Source organism: Tursiops truncatus, chromosome 3 (genome assembly GCF_011762595.2).
Source record: "Tursiops truncatus isolate mTurTru1 chromosome 3, mTurTru1.mat.Y, whole genome shotgun sequence".
Taxonomy (NCBI): Eukaryota; Metazoa; Chordata; class Mammalia; order Artiodactyla; family Delphinidae; genus Tursiops; species Tursiops truncatus.
The window spans coordinates 130,036,491-130,054,959 of NC_047036.1; the positions used below are offsets into that span (position 1 = coordinate 130,036,491).

Genomic DNA, 18,469 nt, shown 5'->3' on the forward strand with positions numbered 1-18,469 from the left:
GAATATAGCCATCCCAGTCATAGACTGCCTGGCTCTCCATGTCTCATTATATGAAAAATTTAAAAATTTAGTCAGATTTTTAAAACTAGAAATTCAACACAATTTTTTACAGGCCAAGAAATTATGGAGGAAACGGCCTACCATGGCATCCAATATGTACTGAGTAAGTGGATGAAGTAATCAATTAGTGAGTAAGCTAGGGAGGGAGGGGGAAGGAAGGAAGGAAAGGGAAGGAGGAAAGAAGGGGAAAAAAGGAAGGAAGGAGAAGAAGGGGAAGGAAGAGAGAGAGGTAGGAAGAGAGAAGAAGGGAGGAAAGAAGGAAGAGGGGAAGAAAGGGGCAATCTGTGATGGCCCAAGAGTGTGGCTCTGATCCAGAAGTCCGTTGAGGGTTTGAAATGAGGAATCTTTTTGGCAAATTCAAGTCCAGACCCTCTCCATGCCTCCCCCTTAGATCACCCTCTTGGGAGAAGGTAGGGGTATCATTTTGTCAATGCGACCCCCCAGGTTCTGGTGGCTGACTCCCTCAGACTCAGGTAAACATGGAGCTGGACTCAGGCCAGAAAGGCCTGGCCCCCAGGTTCATGTCTGCTTCAAAGAGAACCCCAGAGGTCTCCTTCCCTGTCTGAGCTAGTTTCTCCACGTGGACCCTAAGGCAGACCCTCTGAAGGGTCTACACAGCTGTGACTCACCCAGTAAGATGTCTTCAAACTTGCCCCAGAGACTTTCCTGTGATAACTGTAACCCCTATGTTCTGGGTAGGCACATCTTCTCCCTTATTCCTCAGGATGACACAGCAAGCTTAATGTTACCAGTATCATAATAGACACAGTAGTGGAGGCTCATACACAGGCTGCACCTTCCCGGGGCCGCACAGCCAAAGGAGGGCAGAGCCAGCCTTTGGACCCTCGTGGGTCTGACACCAAAGCTGCACTGTCAACATCTGCATTTCATTCCCCTTCCAGACCTTTCTTTCTCTTCACCCCCTCCCTGAGTTGAGACCCCAACAAGTGGAAGAAGCTGGGTGGAAGCTGGGGGCAATTGAGGGTGTTCCCTCACACCTCCGGCCCCTGTCCTCAGCCTCTTCCCATCTCTGGCTCCAGCGTGGAGAGGTGGCCAACCAGATGCACAGCCCAACCCGGTGCCTCTAGGGGAAGACAAATAAAAGCAAAACGGTAATAACTGGGATCCCAGTGAGTGCATGGGCAACAATTTTAGCCAATTAACATTCCTTTGGGGTTTGGGGCATCCCCTGCGTCAGCAGCACCTCGTAAATGTCAGGAGGGGCTTGGGAGCCGCCTGGGTTTCCCTGAGGCCTGGCTGAGGCTGGCACCCTGAGCCAGGCCTGCCCAAGTGGCTTCTTCCTGGGAGGAGGGGTGAGCACAGCCTTCCAGGGGCTGCAGGGAAACCAGAGTGAGTGCCCTGCCTGGGAGTGCTAATCAGCCTCACAGGGGCGGGAGAGATTTACGGCAATAAGGGGAGAACCTGTCTAATCACGGCCTGGATTGCGTTAAGCCACACACCCCCAACTTCCCTCCCTGGACATAAGCCCACTGGGACAATGGGCCAGTCCTGGCCTCGCTCAGACTGCAACAACAAGTCCAAGGATGGACCACAGTTTCTTCCAGATATGATCATTTAGGTGAGAGGTGACTTAGGAGTGTGAAAGCTTGATGGGATCTCTAAGGGAGGTGGAGACAGAGGTCCAGGTAGGGGCCAGACCAAAGCGAGGTCCCACAGCAAGGAACCGCCAAGCTGGGGTCCGAAGCAACCTGAAGGCTCCCTGTGCAGTGCTTTTTCCACTCCCCCAGGAAACCCCACAGATGACTTGCTACCGCTGTCTGTCCCCATACTGGGGGATGCTGGGATTAGGGTCAGCCAGGCCTGGGATCAGAGGGCAGAGAAGCTAGCCACCTGCTCCACTTCTCAGAAGGGGAGATATTCTAGCCTGAGGGTGGGGGAGGGAGTGGAGGAGAACAAACGGTCAAAATATAAAAGCTGTTGAGACCAGAAGCCACTAGAGGACAGAGGTAGAGTCCGATCTTACGTTGTACTCCCCACTCCACCCCACGCCGCCTCCGACACACACCCATGGACTCACCACGGAGCTGGGCACATGGGAAATGTGGAAAATAAACGCATGCTGACATGTTTGTTCTCTCTGGCTAAGAGAGACGGCGCCCCACCACGCCTGGGTGGGGTGGAGTTCGGTATCTCTGCTGTCCCTGCACATCTCCTTCGTGGAATCTTGGGAAGTGGAGGGATTTCTCCGAACCGGTGTGTTTGAAGCGCCAGGATCGATGTGACCTCCGTTGTTCTTGGGGCTGACGGCACCTGCTGCACCAGCTCTGGAGCGCGCGCGGGTGTGAGCGGGCCGCGCTAATAAATCCCGCCAGGAGGGGGCGATAAACACCAAGACCCAGTGCTGGGGCCAGGATCCTTGAGATTCGCTCACCTTTGGGCATCTAACCCGACACAAGCGGGCCTTGGATCGCGCATCTGCTGACGGTCCCATGGCTCTTCCGGCTGCGCTCCCCAGGGTCAGTGGGTGTGAGTGTGGGTGTGGGCTCCCCAGAGTTTGTGTATGTGGGTGAACAAGGTGAACGCCCCCCGAAGACTCCTAGTGCCGAATCTTGAGAAAGAGATGACGCATTTGAAAAGCTGGTATGGTGGGAGGAGGGATGGTAGAGAGTGATGGAAACCCGGGAAGACTACTGTCTACTTGAACCTCCCATCAATAACCGTGCAATGGGACACTTCTCGTCCGTGTTTCTCTGTCTCCTCCTAGTGGAAATCAAGGAAGCTTTACAACCTTTTTAACAAGGAAGATATTCCTTTTTTGTTTTCCTTTTCTGTCCCTCCCTCCTTCCCTTCCTTCCTCATCATTGCTTTATTTTTAAGTTTTATGTGTCTTTTTCCCCCTCCTTTACTTTTAAAGGAAATAGAGTATGAGGCAACGAATAAAATACTAAAATTTGTCTAGTTCCTGGCAGAGTTCCAAGTCATACTGTTAACTTATAAAACCGAGCTACTGAATAATATAAACTCATAACTCCGTATGTGTACATGCACATACGTATGAATGTAAATGGCCCGAAGAGTTTGGGGAAAGATCTGAAAGGATGCACACCCAACACGATGACTTCTGGGGAGGGAGAGAGGCAAAGAGATTTTAATTTTACCTACAGTGTTTGCATTGTTAGATGAGAATGCACTATGTGAAATTAAAAATTAATAAAAGTCACTTTTTTAGTGTACTAATTTATGTTACTTGAAAAAATTACAGTACTCACTATATGGTTAAGTAAAATGCTAGTTGTGAAGTAATATATATGGTATAATTCCATTTCTTAAAATAATGTGTGTGCATACACAAAAAAAAGCTGGGAAAATAAAAATTTTACCAATAGTTACTTCTGAGTGATAGGGTTAAGGCAATCTTTATTATTTATTCAATACTCTATGTCAATACTATATGTCTATATTATCATTTTTAATAGTCTATGGACATGTAATTTATTTAAGCAATTCCTTATTGATGGACATATAAGCAGCTTCCAATATTTTCCTATTACAAATGATGTTGTGATAAACGTCTTTCATTACATAAGGATAAATTCTGGAAGGGCAACCTCTGGATCAGAGCGTGGCACGTGACATTTTGATATATATCTCACCAAACTGCTGCCCCCAAAAGTCTGACTCCTTCTCAATTCCTACACCACAAGCCCCACACACTTAGCAGTGTAGAGAATGTGTGTTTTCCCACTTAACCTCCAACACTGAAAATTGTCATTCCAGATATTTCCAGCCTGGTACATATAAAAGGCTCCCTCATTTTATTTTATTTTTTTTTATTTATTAAATTTATTTATTTTATTTATTTATTTTTGGCTGCATTGGGTCTTTGTTGCTGTGCGTGGGCTTCTCATTGCAGTGGCTTCTCTTGTTGTGGAGCACAGGCTCTAGGCACGTGGGCTTCAGTAGTTGTGGCACGCGGGCTCAGTAGTTGTGGCTTGCAGGCTCTAGAGCACAGGCTCAGTAGTTGTGGCGCACCGGCTTACTTGCTCCGCGGCATGTGGGATCTTCCCGGACCAGGGCTCGGACCCGTGTCCCCTGCATTGGCAGACAGATTCTTAGCCACTGCACCACTAGGGAAGCCCGGCTGTCTCATTTTAAATTGTGTTTCTCTCATGACCTAAGTGGTGACATAGGAAGACACGTTTTCCTTATGCTTTTCCTCCTCTTAATATGCGTTCCAGGGACGGTACTCTCTTAATTATATATAGTCTTTATACTAAGTCTTGCTATTTGATAGAAGTGTCCCTTCTAGGTCTTCCAGTTTCATTAATTTGTTGACTATTGTTTACACTTCCATGTAACTCTAGAATAAGTGTATTTGGCTGCCTCATGTGAAACAATAGGAATAATAAGTCCTACCCTGCCCACCCTCTCCACGCTGTTGTGAGAACCCAGTCGAACAATGTATGCAGAAGTATTTTATAAGCTGTAAGAATAATTAACAGCAACACCAGCTTATTTTCAGCTTTTGCTGGAAGACAGGCTCAGCGCTAAGCATACAAATGCATTACCTCACTCAGGTCACACCACAGCCCTACGAGGTCTGTACTGGTGCTAGTCCCATTTTACAGATGAGGAAACTGAGCCTGAAGGAGGCTGAGTGACCTGCCCAGTGTCCCAGACCTGGAATGACCGTCAGGGTCCCAAACCAGGCAGGCTGATTCTAGAGTTCACTTCCTCTACCCACAGCACAAGGCAAGGGCTGCAAAGACAACCACCACAAAACAAGTGTTGAAAACCAGGACCTCGACTCCTAATAGGTGAAGTAGCCACGTGCGTCTGTGCACAGCTCTACAGGCAGCTGAGTGTTCTGTGACGAGGGCCAGCTGCAGGCTCCATCCTGACAAGCTTGGGCAGGTCCCTTGACCTCGCTAAGCTTTAGTTTCTCGAGGACAAAGTGGGGTTAATGGTATTGGCCACCATGTGCTGGAGATTAAGTGAGATAATGCCTATAAAAGTGTTAACACAATGCCTGGCATGCAGGAAGAAGGATTTTCTTTTAAAAATCTGTCACCATCTTAACCATATTTATTTGTTTGTTTTTATTCATTTTTTAAAATTGGGGTAACATTGGTTAAAAATATGAAATTCTTCACACTTTTGCACAGGGGCCGGCCGTGCTGCTCTTCTTGGTATCATTCCAGTTTTAGTGTATGTGCCACCCAAGCGAGCACAGGAGCAAGGATGGTAAAATGTGGCCTTTTCTCCTTCCAGCTGTGACACCACAGACTATCCCTGCGTGATTTGGCCGTATCGGCCAACCTTTCGGTTGCTGGGTTTCCTTTTCTTGTAAGCGGTGATGACAGCAGCGCCGACCTCGGGATTTTGTGTGTGGGTTTATGGAGGGTGGGTCCTCCTGGATGTGGGAAATGCTGGACAGTGTGGCCATGCCATACCCAGTGATGTCACTGGTCAGGTCCCCTGCTGGGGGCTGCAGAGGGAAACCCCGAGGGGTTCCTCAGGAAGAGAAGGCATAAATAAGGGGATATGTACGCTGTTAAAAGGGCCAGCTGGGAAAGCAGCAGCCCTTGCTGCAGAGGGACCACCCCCGGGGTGGGGTTGCTGAGCTGTGGAGGGCTGGCAATGAACCAGGCAGGTTTGGCCCAGCAGAGGGGAGGGAAGAAGCGCTGAGGTTGACCTGGCTGCTCGCTCTAGGGTCCCCTGCCTCCCCCCCGCCCCAGGGCCGTCTGGCTCAGGTAGGTACCCTGACTGCCGTCTGCTGCAATGCCACCTCCATCCCTCTTGGGAGGGATGGGGATGGCTGGTGGCCTCGGCTGAGTAACAAAGAGCACCAGCTTCCGAATCACACCCCCCCTCCCCAGGATTGACTCCTGGTCTGGGAGCCTGGCCAGATGACCCCAGGCCAGACGCTCCCGGCTTGGTGACCCCTTGCTGCTTTCCCTTTGAACCTCCCTGGGCCTCCTCTGGGTCCATTTTCCCACAGCCATACTGAGGCCCTCCTCGCTTGTTGCTTAACCTCTCTGGAACTGTTTGCTCAGTGCTAAAATGGGAAATGGAACCTTCTTCCTCCTGCTGGGGACTGTGGAGACTATGGGTTTAGCTAATAGATGTGGAAGGGATTAATGTCAAAGAACCCACCCTGCGGATATTAACCTCCTTTCTTGCCATGCAGCCTTAGACCCACCTGTTCCTTAGCCTTACAGAGCGCTGCTTCTTCTCTGAGAGTTTGGGGACACTTCTGCATGAGGTGTCTCATTGCCGTGTTCATTCATTCAGCCAGTGTATTTTGGGGTGCCCAGCCATGCTCAGGCAGACCCCATCTCCTCCTCTCTGCTTCCCCCAAGCTGGCGGGCAGTCCCACTCCAGGAGGGAGGTTCCCAGGGCTAAGCCACGCACCAGAGCACCGCAGAGTGAGAAAACTCAGGACCATGTGGCACATTTCTCACAGAGCTACATTTATCTAACCACAAGCAAATTGTAAAAAGTTCTTTTTTTTTTTTTTTAATGGATTGGTAACCAGAGGGAGTAGTTGATTTTCTAAATGTTCTTCGTTGGCGAAATGAAAAGCTGGCAACTCTGATGTGGCAGGAAGGTTCTAGAATGGCTCCCTGGGGTCCCCTCTTCCTAGTATTAAGCCCTTGTATCATCCCCTGTCTTGGAGGATAGGCTGGGCCAGGTGACTCACTTCTAAGACTAGAATACAGCAACAGTTCACTTCCATGATTAGGTGGCACAAGATGTGACTTCCATCTCGCTGGGTGACTCTGCTCATGTCTTCTTGCCTTGTATGCACACTTTGATGAAGCAAACTGCGACTTCGGAGAGACTGACAGTGTGGCCAGGAACTGCGGGTGGCCTCTGGCCAGCAGCTGGAAGGAAGTCAGTCTAGCAGTTTCTGAGGATGAACCCTGCCAGCAGCCGCATGGGCGTGGAAGCAGACAGCTCACCAGTGGAGCCTTGAGATTACTACAGCCCAGCTGCAGGCCCCGGACTAGCAATTGGGGCATGTAGGGGCAAATGGGTTTTAGGGCGCTTCCTGATGAAGCAATAGATAACCAATACAGCTGAGTATTTTTTTAATGTTCCTGACCTGTGGGGTCCAAACTTCAGGTGCCTCTGGTGGTAGAAACAGGTCCTTACAACCTCTTCTCAGATAAGCATGTAAGGTGGTATCTTAAGGGTGGTGAGGCAGCCCCAGGACAGACCTGGATTCTAACTCAGCCCTTTCTTGCTTAGCTAAACAGCTTTGGGCAAGTTACTTTGACTCCTCTAAGCTTCAAGATCCTCAGACATGAAATGGGTATAATACTGCTTTCCTGGGACTTCCCTGGTGGTGCAGTGGTTAAGAATCCGCCTTCCAAGGCAGGGGACACAGGTTCGAACCCTAGTCTGGGAAGATACCACATGCTGCGGAGCAACTAAGCCCCGTGCGCCACAGCTACTGAGCCTGCTGTCTAGAGCCCGAGAGCCACAACTACTGAGCTCACGTGCCGCAACTACTGAAGCCCGTGTGCCTAGAGCCCACGCTCCGCAACAAGAGAAGCCACCACAATGAGAAGCCCAAGTACCACAAAGAAGAGTAGCCCCCGCTCATCGCAACTAGAGAAAGCCCACGCGCAGCAACGAAGACCCAACGCAGCCACAAATAAATAAGTTAATTTTTTAAAATACTGCTTTCCTAAATAAGATAATGGGCGTAAATACCAATAATTACCATTTCTAGAACTTTCTTTGGTGTCAGGGCCAGTGTTAAATACCTTACATGCATTATTGCATTTTATCCGCACAAACACATAAGGTAAGTTGTTATTACCAACCTTCTTGAGATGAGAAAACTGAGGCTTATAGAGACCTGGGACCATTGACTCCAGCCACACTCCAAGGCACAGGACTCGTGTGTTCCTGCCGCTTTGTAGACCCTGGGTAAATTGTGACTTGAATGAAAGGGAGGAAGAGAGAAGGCAAGCATTCCAATGGATGCTTTCTCACTTGTGACCACCAGGTGGCAGCAAAGACAGGCAGACGAGCATCCACCACTTAAAGCTTATGTGAAAATTTGATTCCTGAAAACAAATTTGTTTAGCTGAAAATTGACTCCTACCTTATTTCCCTAACTATGTATGGAATGCTTGTTATGTGCCAAACGATTTACAATAATTAGTTGTATTAATGCTCGTCACCACCCTATGAGGTCTGTTATTACTAACTTACTAAGTAGGAAACTGAGGCACAGTTAAGTCACTTCCCAAGGTCACACAGCTAGAAAATGGCAAGAATTAAATTAGTCATTTGGTGTGACTCCTGCCAGAACTTTCCCATGCCAGTATACCTTTATCAAGAAGGAGAGAATAGTTTTGTTTATGTGTGTGTTTTCAGAATTCTGTTCATACATATTATTCTTCAACGTCCTTTTTCACCCGTGAAAAACAATGAATCTTGGAAACATTTCCAAGGGAGTCCCGAGCCTTCTGACATCTGTACTGTATTCCATAGTGTGGCTGGATCACAAAATGTCTAGGTAATCAACCCTCCGTGGATAGTCCTTTGAAATCTTCCAGTATTGTTATGCTCCTACCAAAAAAGAAAAAAAGCTTCTGCAAACATCTGTGAACAGATGCCTCTGTGGTGGAATTTGTGTCCCGCCGATTCCCAGGAGTATGACCCTGGGTTGTGAGTTGTGTATGTGGCTGTGTGTGGGTAGAGACGCTAATTACCCACAGGCAGGCTGTGCCTGTTTCGTTCCTGCCTGCAGAGAATGTGAATGCCAACCTTGGGGTGATCAGTGTTCATGCTTCTGCCAGTTTAAAATAAGAAACTTTTGCTAATGATTTTGGTAACAGGCGCAGCTCCCTTCAGCTTCCCCCTTCCTTGCAGGTGAGTGGTCAGAGGTTGGGTGACCAAGAGTGTCCTGGCGGGGAGAGATAAGAGAAGAAAAGGGCTTCAGTCCCCTCCCAGGCAGAGGCTCCAGCTGAGTGGACACCCCCTGTGTGTGCACAGGGCACATTGACAAGATGCCACTTTTTAGTTTTCAATGTACAAGTCCCATCACAACCAGACTAGAAGCCCCTAGCCTTTTGTTGACACCATAGGGCAGCAGGGAGGGGAGGAGGTAGGATTTGAGAACAGCTGGAAAATACCTCAAGGGAGAAAGGGGACAGGCAGGACTTGTCGGCCCCACCCTGTGATTTCGAGACTCTCAGAGGGACAATCTCTTCAGCCTCCTTACAGTAGAGGGGGGGCTTCCAGAACATGGGGCTATTGCTCAAATGAGACTTCTGTGCCAAGTCCCCGCTCCTCCCCTGACAGCATCATGCCTCAGCTTCCTCCTTCCTCTCCGCACCCTGTCAGCTAAGAGCAGTGATTCCCCCATTTTACAGATGAGGAAACTGAGGCTCAGGGAGGTGGATGCACCCCGTGGCATAGATGGGGTGGTGGGCAGTACAGGGCGGTCCTAGCCTCAGGAACACCGAGCTCAGTGGCCATGAGGGTGCTCCTGGACCAGCAGCAGAGCTGGCAGGGGCTCTCCCAGGGAGGGCGAGCTGAGTGTCATTCTCCTCCACCCTCTCCTGGGGCTGCGCCCCCTCCCCGGGGCACACGTTATCTGTGTCCTGGGCACACAGCTGCATACTCTCACCAGCTGAGCCCCTCCCTGGAAGGCAGCATCTGACCTTTGGAAATGTAAACAAGCCTTGGCCTGGCCCGGGGTGACCAGGCTTGTCCTTGGGGCCTGCAGACGTGGGCATGACCAGGCAGGCACATGCACATGGGCTCAGGGTCACGTGGCCTTTGGGCTTCCACTTATCTCTCAGAGTTGATCCTGGGGGCCCAAGGGCATTGTGTCCATCCTGATGTGGCCCATACATTGGGGGCTTTCAAGGATGTTTTCAGGGCCCAGATTACTTCCTAAAAGAGGACCAGCTTGGAACCAAAGAATCCCAAGGAAACTCGTGGCTCAGAGAGGGGATGATATGTATCTAGGGCCACACAGCAGACCAAGTCAGGTCCACAAACATAGACCAGGCTGGTCACACCTTCTCTGGGTCTTATCAGCCTTGTCTGTCCAGTGGGGAGAGGTCCATCAACATCCCTGGCTCACACCCCACCTCCCTGCTGCAGACCCAGGCCCCAATGGTTCTCATCACCCACCCCTCGCAGCTCTTGTTATCTCCAGGGCCCTGGAGGCTGCTGATTCCTGGGTCTGGGCCCACCCTCCCTGGCTGCACCAGATGGGTGGGACTGTAGGGGCTGCTCGGGCCTGATATGGGCTCGCTTGGTGGGCCCTGGCTTTATCAGTGGGGCCTGGGGCTCTGGGCAGGCATGTGGCCCGTCTGGAGGAGGGAGCAGAGAGGATGGGACGCCCAGGTGAGATACAGGATGAGGACTTTTTTTAGTAATTAAGAAAAAAATCTATATTGCTTTCTCTTGATTAGAAAGGTTTAGGCATGTTACAACAAATTTAGCAGAACAGAAGTAGGTGGTATTGAAATCGAAAGTGCCTATGAATGTGTTTCCTACACATAATCCCCGGGCCCTGTTTGGGGTTGTCTCTCCAGATTTTTTTGTACACACAGACTAACCTTGGCAATTATTTATAGGATTGGAGTCACAGTAGGTTCCAACCGTGTGGCTTCTTGGCTTCATACGTGTTACTTCATCTCTGTGAACCTCAGTTTTCTTCTCATCTATAAAACCTTGCATGGATGTCGTCAATATTACACAAAGTAGTGCGCTTGAGGCGTGCAGCCTGGGCCCAGCCCCCAGAGAGCTCTCAGTAACCGTCAGTGTCACCTGCATTGCTACATAACTGCGTTTATTTTTCATTTGACAACACAACATGGACATCTTCCCATATTGGTGCCAAAGATGTAGCCCACTCCTTTTGACAAATTCAAAGTCTCCTTGTCTGTGTGAGTCATTATTTATTTATTTATGTTTTTTGGCAGTAAGCGGGCCTCTCACTGCTGTGGCCTTTCCCGTTGCGGAGCACAGGCTCCGGTCGCACAGACTCAGCGGCCATGGCTCACGGGCCCAGCCGCTCTGCAGCACGTGGGATCTTTCCAGACCGGGGCACGAACCCGTGTCCCCTGCATCGGCAGGAGGACTCTCAACCACTGCACCACCAGGGAAGCCCCATCATTTATTTTTTAACTGACTTTATTGTGGTATAATTTACATACAGTAAAATGCACCCATTTTAAAAGTACAGTCCAATGAGTTTCAAAAATTATACCATCACCAAGATCTAGAACATTTCTTTAAAAAAAAGAAAAAAAAAGGGACTTCCGTGGCAATCCAGTGGTTAAGAGTCCGCACTTCCAATGCAGGGGGTTCAGGGAACTAAGACCCCGCATGCTGCATGGTACAGCCAAAAAAAAGAAAAGAACATTTCTATCACCCCCAGAATTCCCTCATGCTCCTTTGTAACCAACCTCTTATCCCCATATCCAGCCCCGGATAACCACTAAACTAGTTCCTGTCCCTACAGTTAGATTTCCCTTTTCCAGAATTTCATTTGAATGGATTATACAGCAGACAGTCTTTGGGGCAAGGCTTCCTCACTGAGATTCACCTGTGTTGTTGTGTTCTGAGTTCATTGCTTTTCATTGCAGCAGAGTGTTCCACCACTTGGATGTGCCAGTTTGGGTTTCCCTTCTCCTGTTGATGGACATTTGGATTATTTCCCTTTGAGGCTATTAATGTCTTATTTTTAAAACTGCAATGAGGAAGGACGTTAAGATTGTTTCCAGGTGTTTACTGTTACCTTATAAATGATACCGCAGGGAGCAGCCTTACACGTCTCTATGGTCATTATTGCCAGGGGAACGTCATGAAGCTGGAGGTACAATACCTAGAAAAAATTTGTTTAAATAGACCTCTTTGTTCCAGCTGGAGACCCAGAGGCCCAGACATGGCAGACAATGTGCCTAAAATCAGCCTGTGGATCAGTTTCTATGCAGAGGCCAGAACCTACCTCTGCCTTGACCCACCACTCCCCAGGGCTTTGCACAAAGCAGGGTGGGCACTCTGTAAGGAACAGCCCCAGCGTATCCCCTAATGGTGTTCGGGACCTCAACGATGGCAATGATGATAGTGGTGATGGTGGTGGTGATGGTGTCACAGTGTTAACTGCCGGTACTGAACGCTAGGCAGTGTCCTAAGTGCTTTGCATGAATCAGCTCACTTTAATCCACGCCATACCCAATTGAAGGAGGTGAAATTATTATTCCCATTCTATAGATAGAGACACTGAGGCACAGAGAGGTTAAGCATCTTGCATGAGGTCACATGCCAGAAAGTGGCAACGTTGAGACTTGCACCAGGCAGGGGAGCTCCAGAGCCACCACCCTCAGAGGCACATTGGTCTTGAGTACCTGCTGAGCAAGGAAGGTGGCGTATGTCATCACGGTACAACTTGAGTCAGACACCAGGCGGCCTGGGCCCTCCGTCCCCAACTTGCTGTATGATGTGGGTGGTCCCTTTCCGTCCCTGGGACTCAGGTTCTTCCTCTACAAAAAAGGAAAGGGGGCAGGTGGGCAAGATGGCTCTCAGGATCCTTTAGCAATGTGGTTCTAGAATATTTTCTAGAGTCGGGAGGACAGAAGAGGGAGCTAGAGCTTGTGGCTTCACTCCCTGCAGGAGGTCAGGAGAGGCAGGTGGTACGGGGGCTTTTCCGGGCTGGAAACTGGAGGCCTGATCCCAGTCCCCAGTGGCCAGGATGGTGAACTGAGCAAGAGATTTGGCCCCTGTCCCCTGGGGCAGGCAAGGGTGGCCCTCCTGTCTCAGCATATTTCACTGCTGGCTTGGGCACCTGAAATCCATGGAGTCAGCATCAGGGGGTGCCCAGCACTTGAGAGCACCACTTTCCTAGTCTCGAGGCTCTCCTTCGTGCTCCAGGCCACCCATCTCCTCACTCCCCTGGCCCCTGCCTTCATCTCTCCAGCTTCAGTGAAACCGTGTGTACAGCCTTGTTCACAAATTTATAGCAACTGAAAGATGTATACGCTATATATAACATTTATTGAGTACTGTAGTAGTTTATGTGACTTAATATTTAATCTTCCCAATGACCCTATGATGTAAATATCTATTATCACATTTTACAGAAGGAGTATCTGATGCTCAGAGAAGTTGAATGCTCTGCCACAAGTCACACAGCATGTACAGGGCAGAGCCAGGACATGGGTCCGGGCAGACCATTCCTGAGCCCATGCTCGTAACCACCACACTACATCTCCCTCCCCACTTAATGGCATCCCAGAACCTCTGGCTCCTCCGTGATACCATCCCTCCTACAACATCTGTCCATCAGCCAGGGTCTGGAGTACAGTTTTGCTGTTAAAGACACAGTTCCCCAGAATTGATGGTCTTGGGTTCAAATCCTGACAGTACTGTTCACTGGCTGTGTGTCTTTAGGCAAGCCTCACAACCTCACTGAGCCTCACCTTGGGCCTCTATAAAATGGGAATGACAACCAGATCCACCTCATAGCGTTGTTGTGAAGATTAAATCAAGCGTGCAGACCAGTGGTTCACAAAGTATGGTCCAGGGACCCCTGAAGACCCTTTCAGAGGATCCATGAGGTCAAAACTGTTTTCATTGTAAGACTAAGACCTTCTTTACTCTCTTTCTCTCATGAGTGTACAGTGGAGTTTTCCAGAGGCTGTGTGTTATGTTATTTCATAGCAGATTGAACACAGATGCAGTTGTGAGAATCCAGCTGCCCTCTATTAAGCCAGACATTAAAGAGATTTGGAAAAATGTAAAACAGTGCTACTCTTCACCCTAATTATTTTCTAGAATATGGTTATTTTTCATAATATAGATTTATGTTAGAGTGCTTATCATTATTTTTACATCATTTAATATTTATTATATGTCTCAATTTCTATTTTTGATACAGTAAACGTTGATAGACATAACCACCATAAACAAAAATCTTTGGGGTTCAGTAATTTTTAAGAGTATAAAGAGGGTCTTGAGACCAAAAAGTTTGAGAACGGCCATGTGAGTGCAAGGCACTGGCTGCGTTTGTGGAAGGAGGCACCCTTGACCTTGGACTCACTAACACGCATCATTTTCTGTCTCCAGGGCCGAGTGTCCACTCCTCTGCCTGCCCTGCTGGAGATCATTGCTGAACTGCAGGTGGCTGAACACTGGCCAAGAGAGACATGGTTCCACAAAGGTTGGTTGCTCTGTGACCCTAGACTAGACCTTGAGACACTTTCAGCTTCTCCCTTCTCCACATGAAGGACAGGCATGGTCAACCAAGCAAGTTTCTCAGGTACCTTAAACTGGTGGATCAAGTGTGAACAGTAAGTCCTAAACCTGCCAGCCTGGAGGCTGGAGCTTGAGAACCCCAGTGGGAACGCACAATCCGCCCCCGGCTTGGAGAGGTGAGATTCCCTATAGCAAGGTCAACAGACAGGATGTGACTGTGGGGAAAGCTCTGCACTGGGGTCACCTGGTCGCAGTTTCCAACCCCTGCAAACTCTGGTGCAGGACCCGCGGCCTCACGGCACCTCAGTGATGGCATCTGTGAAGTGGGAAGGTTGAACGCTTGCAGCTGATGTTCCCTTGGGAAGCCCTAGGCGTGCAGGCCTCCTTTTCCCTTGGTCTCCTCACCTAGAAGGCAGCAGGGTGCAGAGGTGAGAACACAAACAGGAGGAAGAGCTGAATTGGGAGCTGCATGGCCTAATCCAGGCTCTGCCAACTTCCCAGGTGACCTCAGGCAAGTCCCTGCCCCACTCTGAGCCTCGACTCCCAGGAATTTAAAATAGGCACAGCCTGATGGAGCTCAGAGTTGGCTTCTGCTACCCTGTAAATCTGATGGCTGGTTGGAGATTCGGCAGGCACTGGACTCTCAGGACCTCATATCCCAGCTGAAATGCCATCCCCCAACATCCTTGTCCTTCTCCAGAGGGCCAGGCTGTTCCCCAGTCACTCAACAAACCTTTATTCAGCACCCACTGTCACCAAGCCACAGGGCTGACTGGAGCCCAGATATTTTCACTTCTTTGTGTTCCATTCTATTTAATCAGGATTCCAGGAACATTCACTTGGGGCCCAAGGCTGGGCTAGAGATAAGAGAAATGAAAAGTGTGGTCTTTGTCTTATAATGAGCCTGGGACCTCACTAGGAGAGGCTTTGTTCATTCATGCATTTATACATTCATTCATTCAATAAATATTTATTGAGCACCTACTCTGCACCAGGTCCTGTGCTATGAAGAAAGCAGACACAGGCCCTGCCCTCATGGAAATGATAGTTTAGCAGAGGAAGCAGACACTAAATAACTAAACACTCAAGTAAGGTATTATTATACATTTTGATGATTTCCATAAAAAAGTGGAATGAGATGGAATAGTAGGAAAGATATTTTGGGGGGATTATGAACAGCTGTTATTAACCCAGACCTTGAGGACAGTGGCATCAGCATGTAAGTTTATTTTCTTCTCATAATGAGAAGTCTGGAGGTAGGGGCTGCTGGTGTTGGTTCAGCAGTTCAGGGATGGGGGCCTCGGTTGTACCTCATGTTCCCAAGATGGTTACTGGAGTGTCAGCCTTCACGTGCGTATTCCAGACAGAAAGCAGGAAGGATGGAAGAGCAAAAGGGCACACCTAGGTTCTCTATCCCCTTTTAAGGAGCCTTCTCAGAAATCCACACAATCTCTGCTTGTATCTCATTGGCCAGAATATGGTCACATAGCACAGCTGGCTGGAAAGGAGGCTGGTAAATGAAGAATTTATTCATCCTGAATGAATTAAGAATTCTGTAAGAATTAAAGAGAGACAGGATACTGAGTGGGTCTGTTAGTTTCCTGTTGTCATTGTAACAGAGGACCACAGGCTTGGTGGCTTTAAACAACTGACATTTATTCTCTCACAGTTCTGGAGGCCAGAAGTCCAAAATCAGTATCACTGGACTGAAATTAAGATATTAGCAGGGCTGCACTGCCCCTGGAGGTTCTAGAGGAGAATGCATTCCTTGCTTCTCCCAGCTTCTGGTGGTTTGTAGCCACATCGCTCCAGTCTTCAAGACCAGCATCTTCAAATCTCTCTCTGCTTCATCTTTGTATTACCTTCTCTTTGTATGTGTGTCTCCCTTTGCGTCTCTCTTATGAGGATATATTGGATTGCATTTAGGGCCCTCCCCGATAATCCAGAATAATCTCCCCATCTTGAGGTCCTTAATTTAATCAATCTGTAGCTGTTGCCCTTTTTCCGATTAAGGTAATATTCATAAGTTCCAGGGATTAGGCCCTGATTTCTTTGGTGGCCATTTCTCAGCCTACCATATAGTAGGTGACATCGGTTTCTATTCCCAGGGACTTCATTTAAACTGAGGAGTCAGAGAAGTCCTCTCCAAAGAAGAGATATTGCACCTGAGATGGAAAGGATGCATGGGAGTTAGCCTGGGGAAGTGTGGGGGAACAGTGTCTTAGAGAGAGGGAACAGCATGTGCGAAGGCCTGAGGTGATAAAGGGTTTGCCATATGGCAGTGGGGCTGGAGGGCAGCAGAGAGAGATGACCTGGGGCCCAGGAGCCCGGCAGCCATCGCAGGGATTTTTGTCTTTATTCTTTTTTTTTTTTTTTTTTTTTTTTGCAGTACACAGGCCTCTCATTGCTGTGGCCTCTCCCGTTGTGGAGCACAGGTTCAGCGGCCATGGCTCACGGGCCCAGCCACCCCGCGGCATGTGGGATCTTCCCAGACCGGGGCACGAACCTGTGTCCCCTGCATCGGCAGGCGGACTCTCAACCACTGTGCCACCAGGAAAGCCCTATTCTACTCTTAAGAGATCACTCAAGCAGCTGTATGGAGACTAAGGCTGTTGCCATAATCCAGGTGAGAAAGGGTGGCAGCTTGGCCAGGGCCATAGCTGGGGGTTGGGTCGAGAGGGCAAAGGGCTTGGTGAGAGATTGTATAGGATGGGGCTGCAGCCTTGATACTGGACCAGAAGGATCCAAGGCTTTCTCAAAAAAAAAAAAAAAAAAAATTCCTGAGTTTCTATAGTTGAAAGAGACCTTAGAAACCATTTTCCAGCTGGGGAAACTGTATCCCAGAGAGGGACCTTGACTCGCCCCCTCCATGGGGAAAGAAGAGCAAAGCGGGGACATAAATTAATTCAACCATGCAAGGAGGAAGAGGCCAGAGAGTGGGCCCATGAAGCCCTGAGAGTTTTCCTGCAGGAGGTGGACGTTTGATCAGATCCGGATAGAAAGAGGGAAGGGACAAGGGGGCCTTGTGATAGAGCTTCGTTTCTTCTGGGTTTCAAGTCTTGCCTTTGCCTTCCAGCTTGGGGGTACCTTGGGCAGGGGATGTATTTGAGACTATTTACCAAACCCAGGAGTTGTATGCAGGGCAGGGTAGTGTGAAGGTCACAGTGGAGAGCCGGTGACCTCGGACAAACCCTTCTGTCTCTGAACCTGTTGCCCCATCCATGAAATGGGGTAACAACAGAGCCTACAAGACAGGATTGTTCTGAGGATTTGGTGAGGTAAAGAATTAAATCTAGGGGTGGATTTACAGAGAAGCGAATGAAGCTTAAACTTCAGGGGCCCTCACTTGCCCTGCCACTTCCCCTGGAAGGGGCCCTGGAAAGTGTCCACACAAATGATCAAAGGGCGTGTGGCCAAAAACATAGGACGAAATATAAGAGAGCTGTGTCAGACGGTTAATTCATAAAGTGTTACTTTATTTCTTTGAATTTTGTGATGTTTATGGAATTGGTAATTGTTTTTTATTTTTCGGACGTGCTTTGCTGTTTGCAGGATCTTACTTCCCCGACCAGGGATTGAACCCGGGCCAATCGGCAGCGAAAGCACCGAGTCCTAACCACTGGACCAACAGAGAACTCCTGATAGGTTTTTACAATTTGCTATTTGCTGTGCTTTCTTTTCATGGGCTAAGTAAACATTCGTGTTGTGCTAATTTTGTATTTATAATTTTGGATTTTGTACTCTTTTTCCTAAAGAAGCCTGCTAAGATCATGTGAGGTTCACCAAACCTGTGCCTGTTGGCTGGGTGGCACTCACTGTCCTAATCTGCCCACTGGTGGGCTGAGTGGGGCGTGTTGCTAGCAGACCCGCCTGGTTTGGAGCATGTAGGTGAGCAAAGAGCAGGTACCAGGGACCCTTTCTCTCGCCACCTTCAGACTCTCTCCCCAGGAGTGAGCTCCATGAAGGCAGGGATCTCTTCTTACCCCTCACCAGACCTGCTCCACTCACCACAGCACCTGGTACGTGGCAGGCCTTCGGTCCAAAGGAGGTGAACGAGCAAACACGTGACAGATGAATGAAGGGTGCTGCTGCGTGGCTCCTGGGCGGGGCTGACCCTGGACCAAGGACCCGGGGGCTGATTCAGAGGGATGAGAGGATGAGACAGCTGTGGCCTTGGCCTTGGCTGAGGAGAAGAAAAAGTTCTACCCCCATC

At 49.1% G+C, this 18,469-nt stretch overlaps 1 long non-coding RNA gene across 1 annotated transcript in view; it reads left to right on the forward strand.

Annotated features, from left to right (window-relative positions):
* The window catches only part of LOC109548238 (uncharacterized), a 69,031-nt gene extending 51,017 nt beyond the window's left edge, over nucleotides 1-18,014 (forward strand). The window contains exons 3-5 of the long non-coding RNA XR_012330569.1: nucleotides 14,128-14,221; nucleotides 16,646-16,882; nucleotides 17,809-18,014. This is a non-coding gene — a long non-coding RNA (uncharacterized lncRNA). The remainder of the gene's footprint in view (nucleotides 1-14,127; nucleotides 14,222-16,645; nucleotides 16,883-17,808) is intronic.
* Nucleotides 18,015-18,469: the final 455 nt, after the last annotated feature.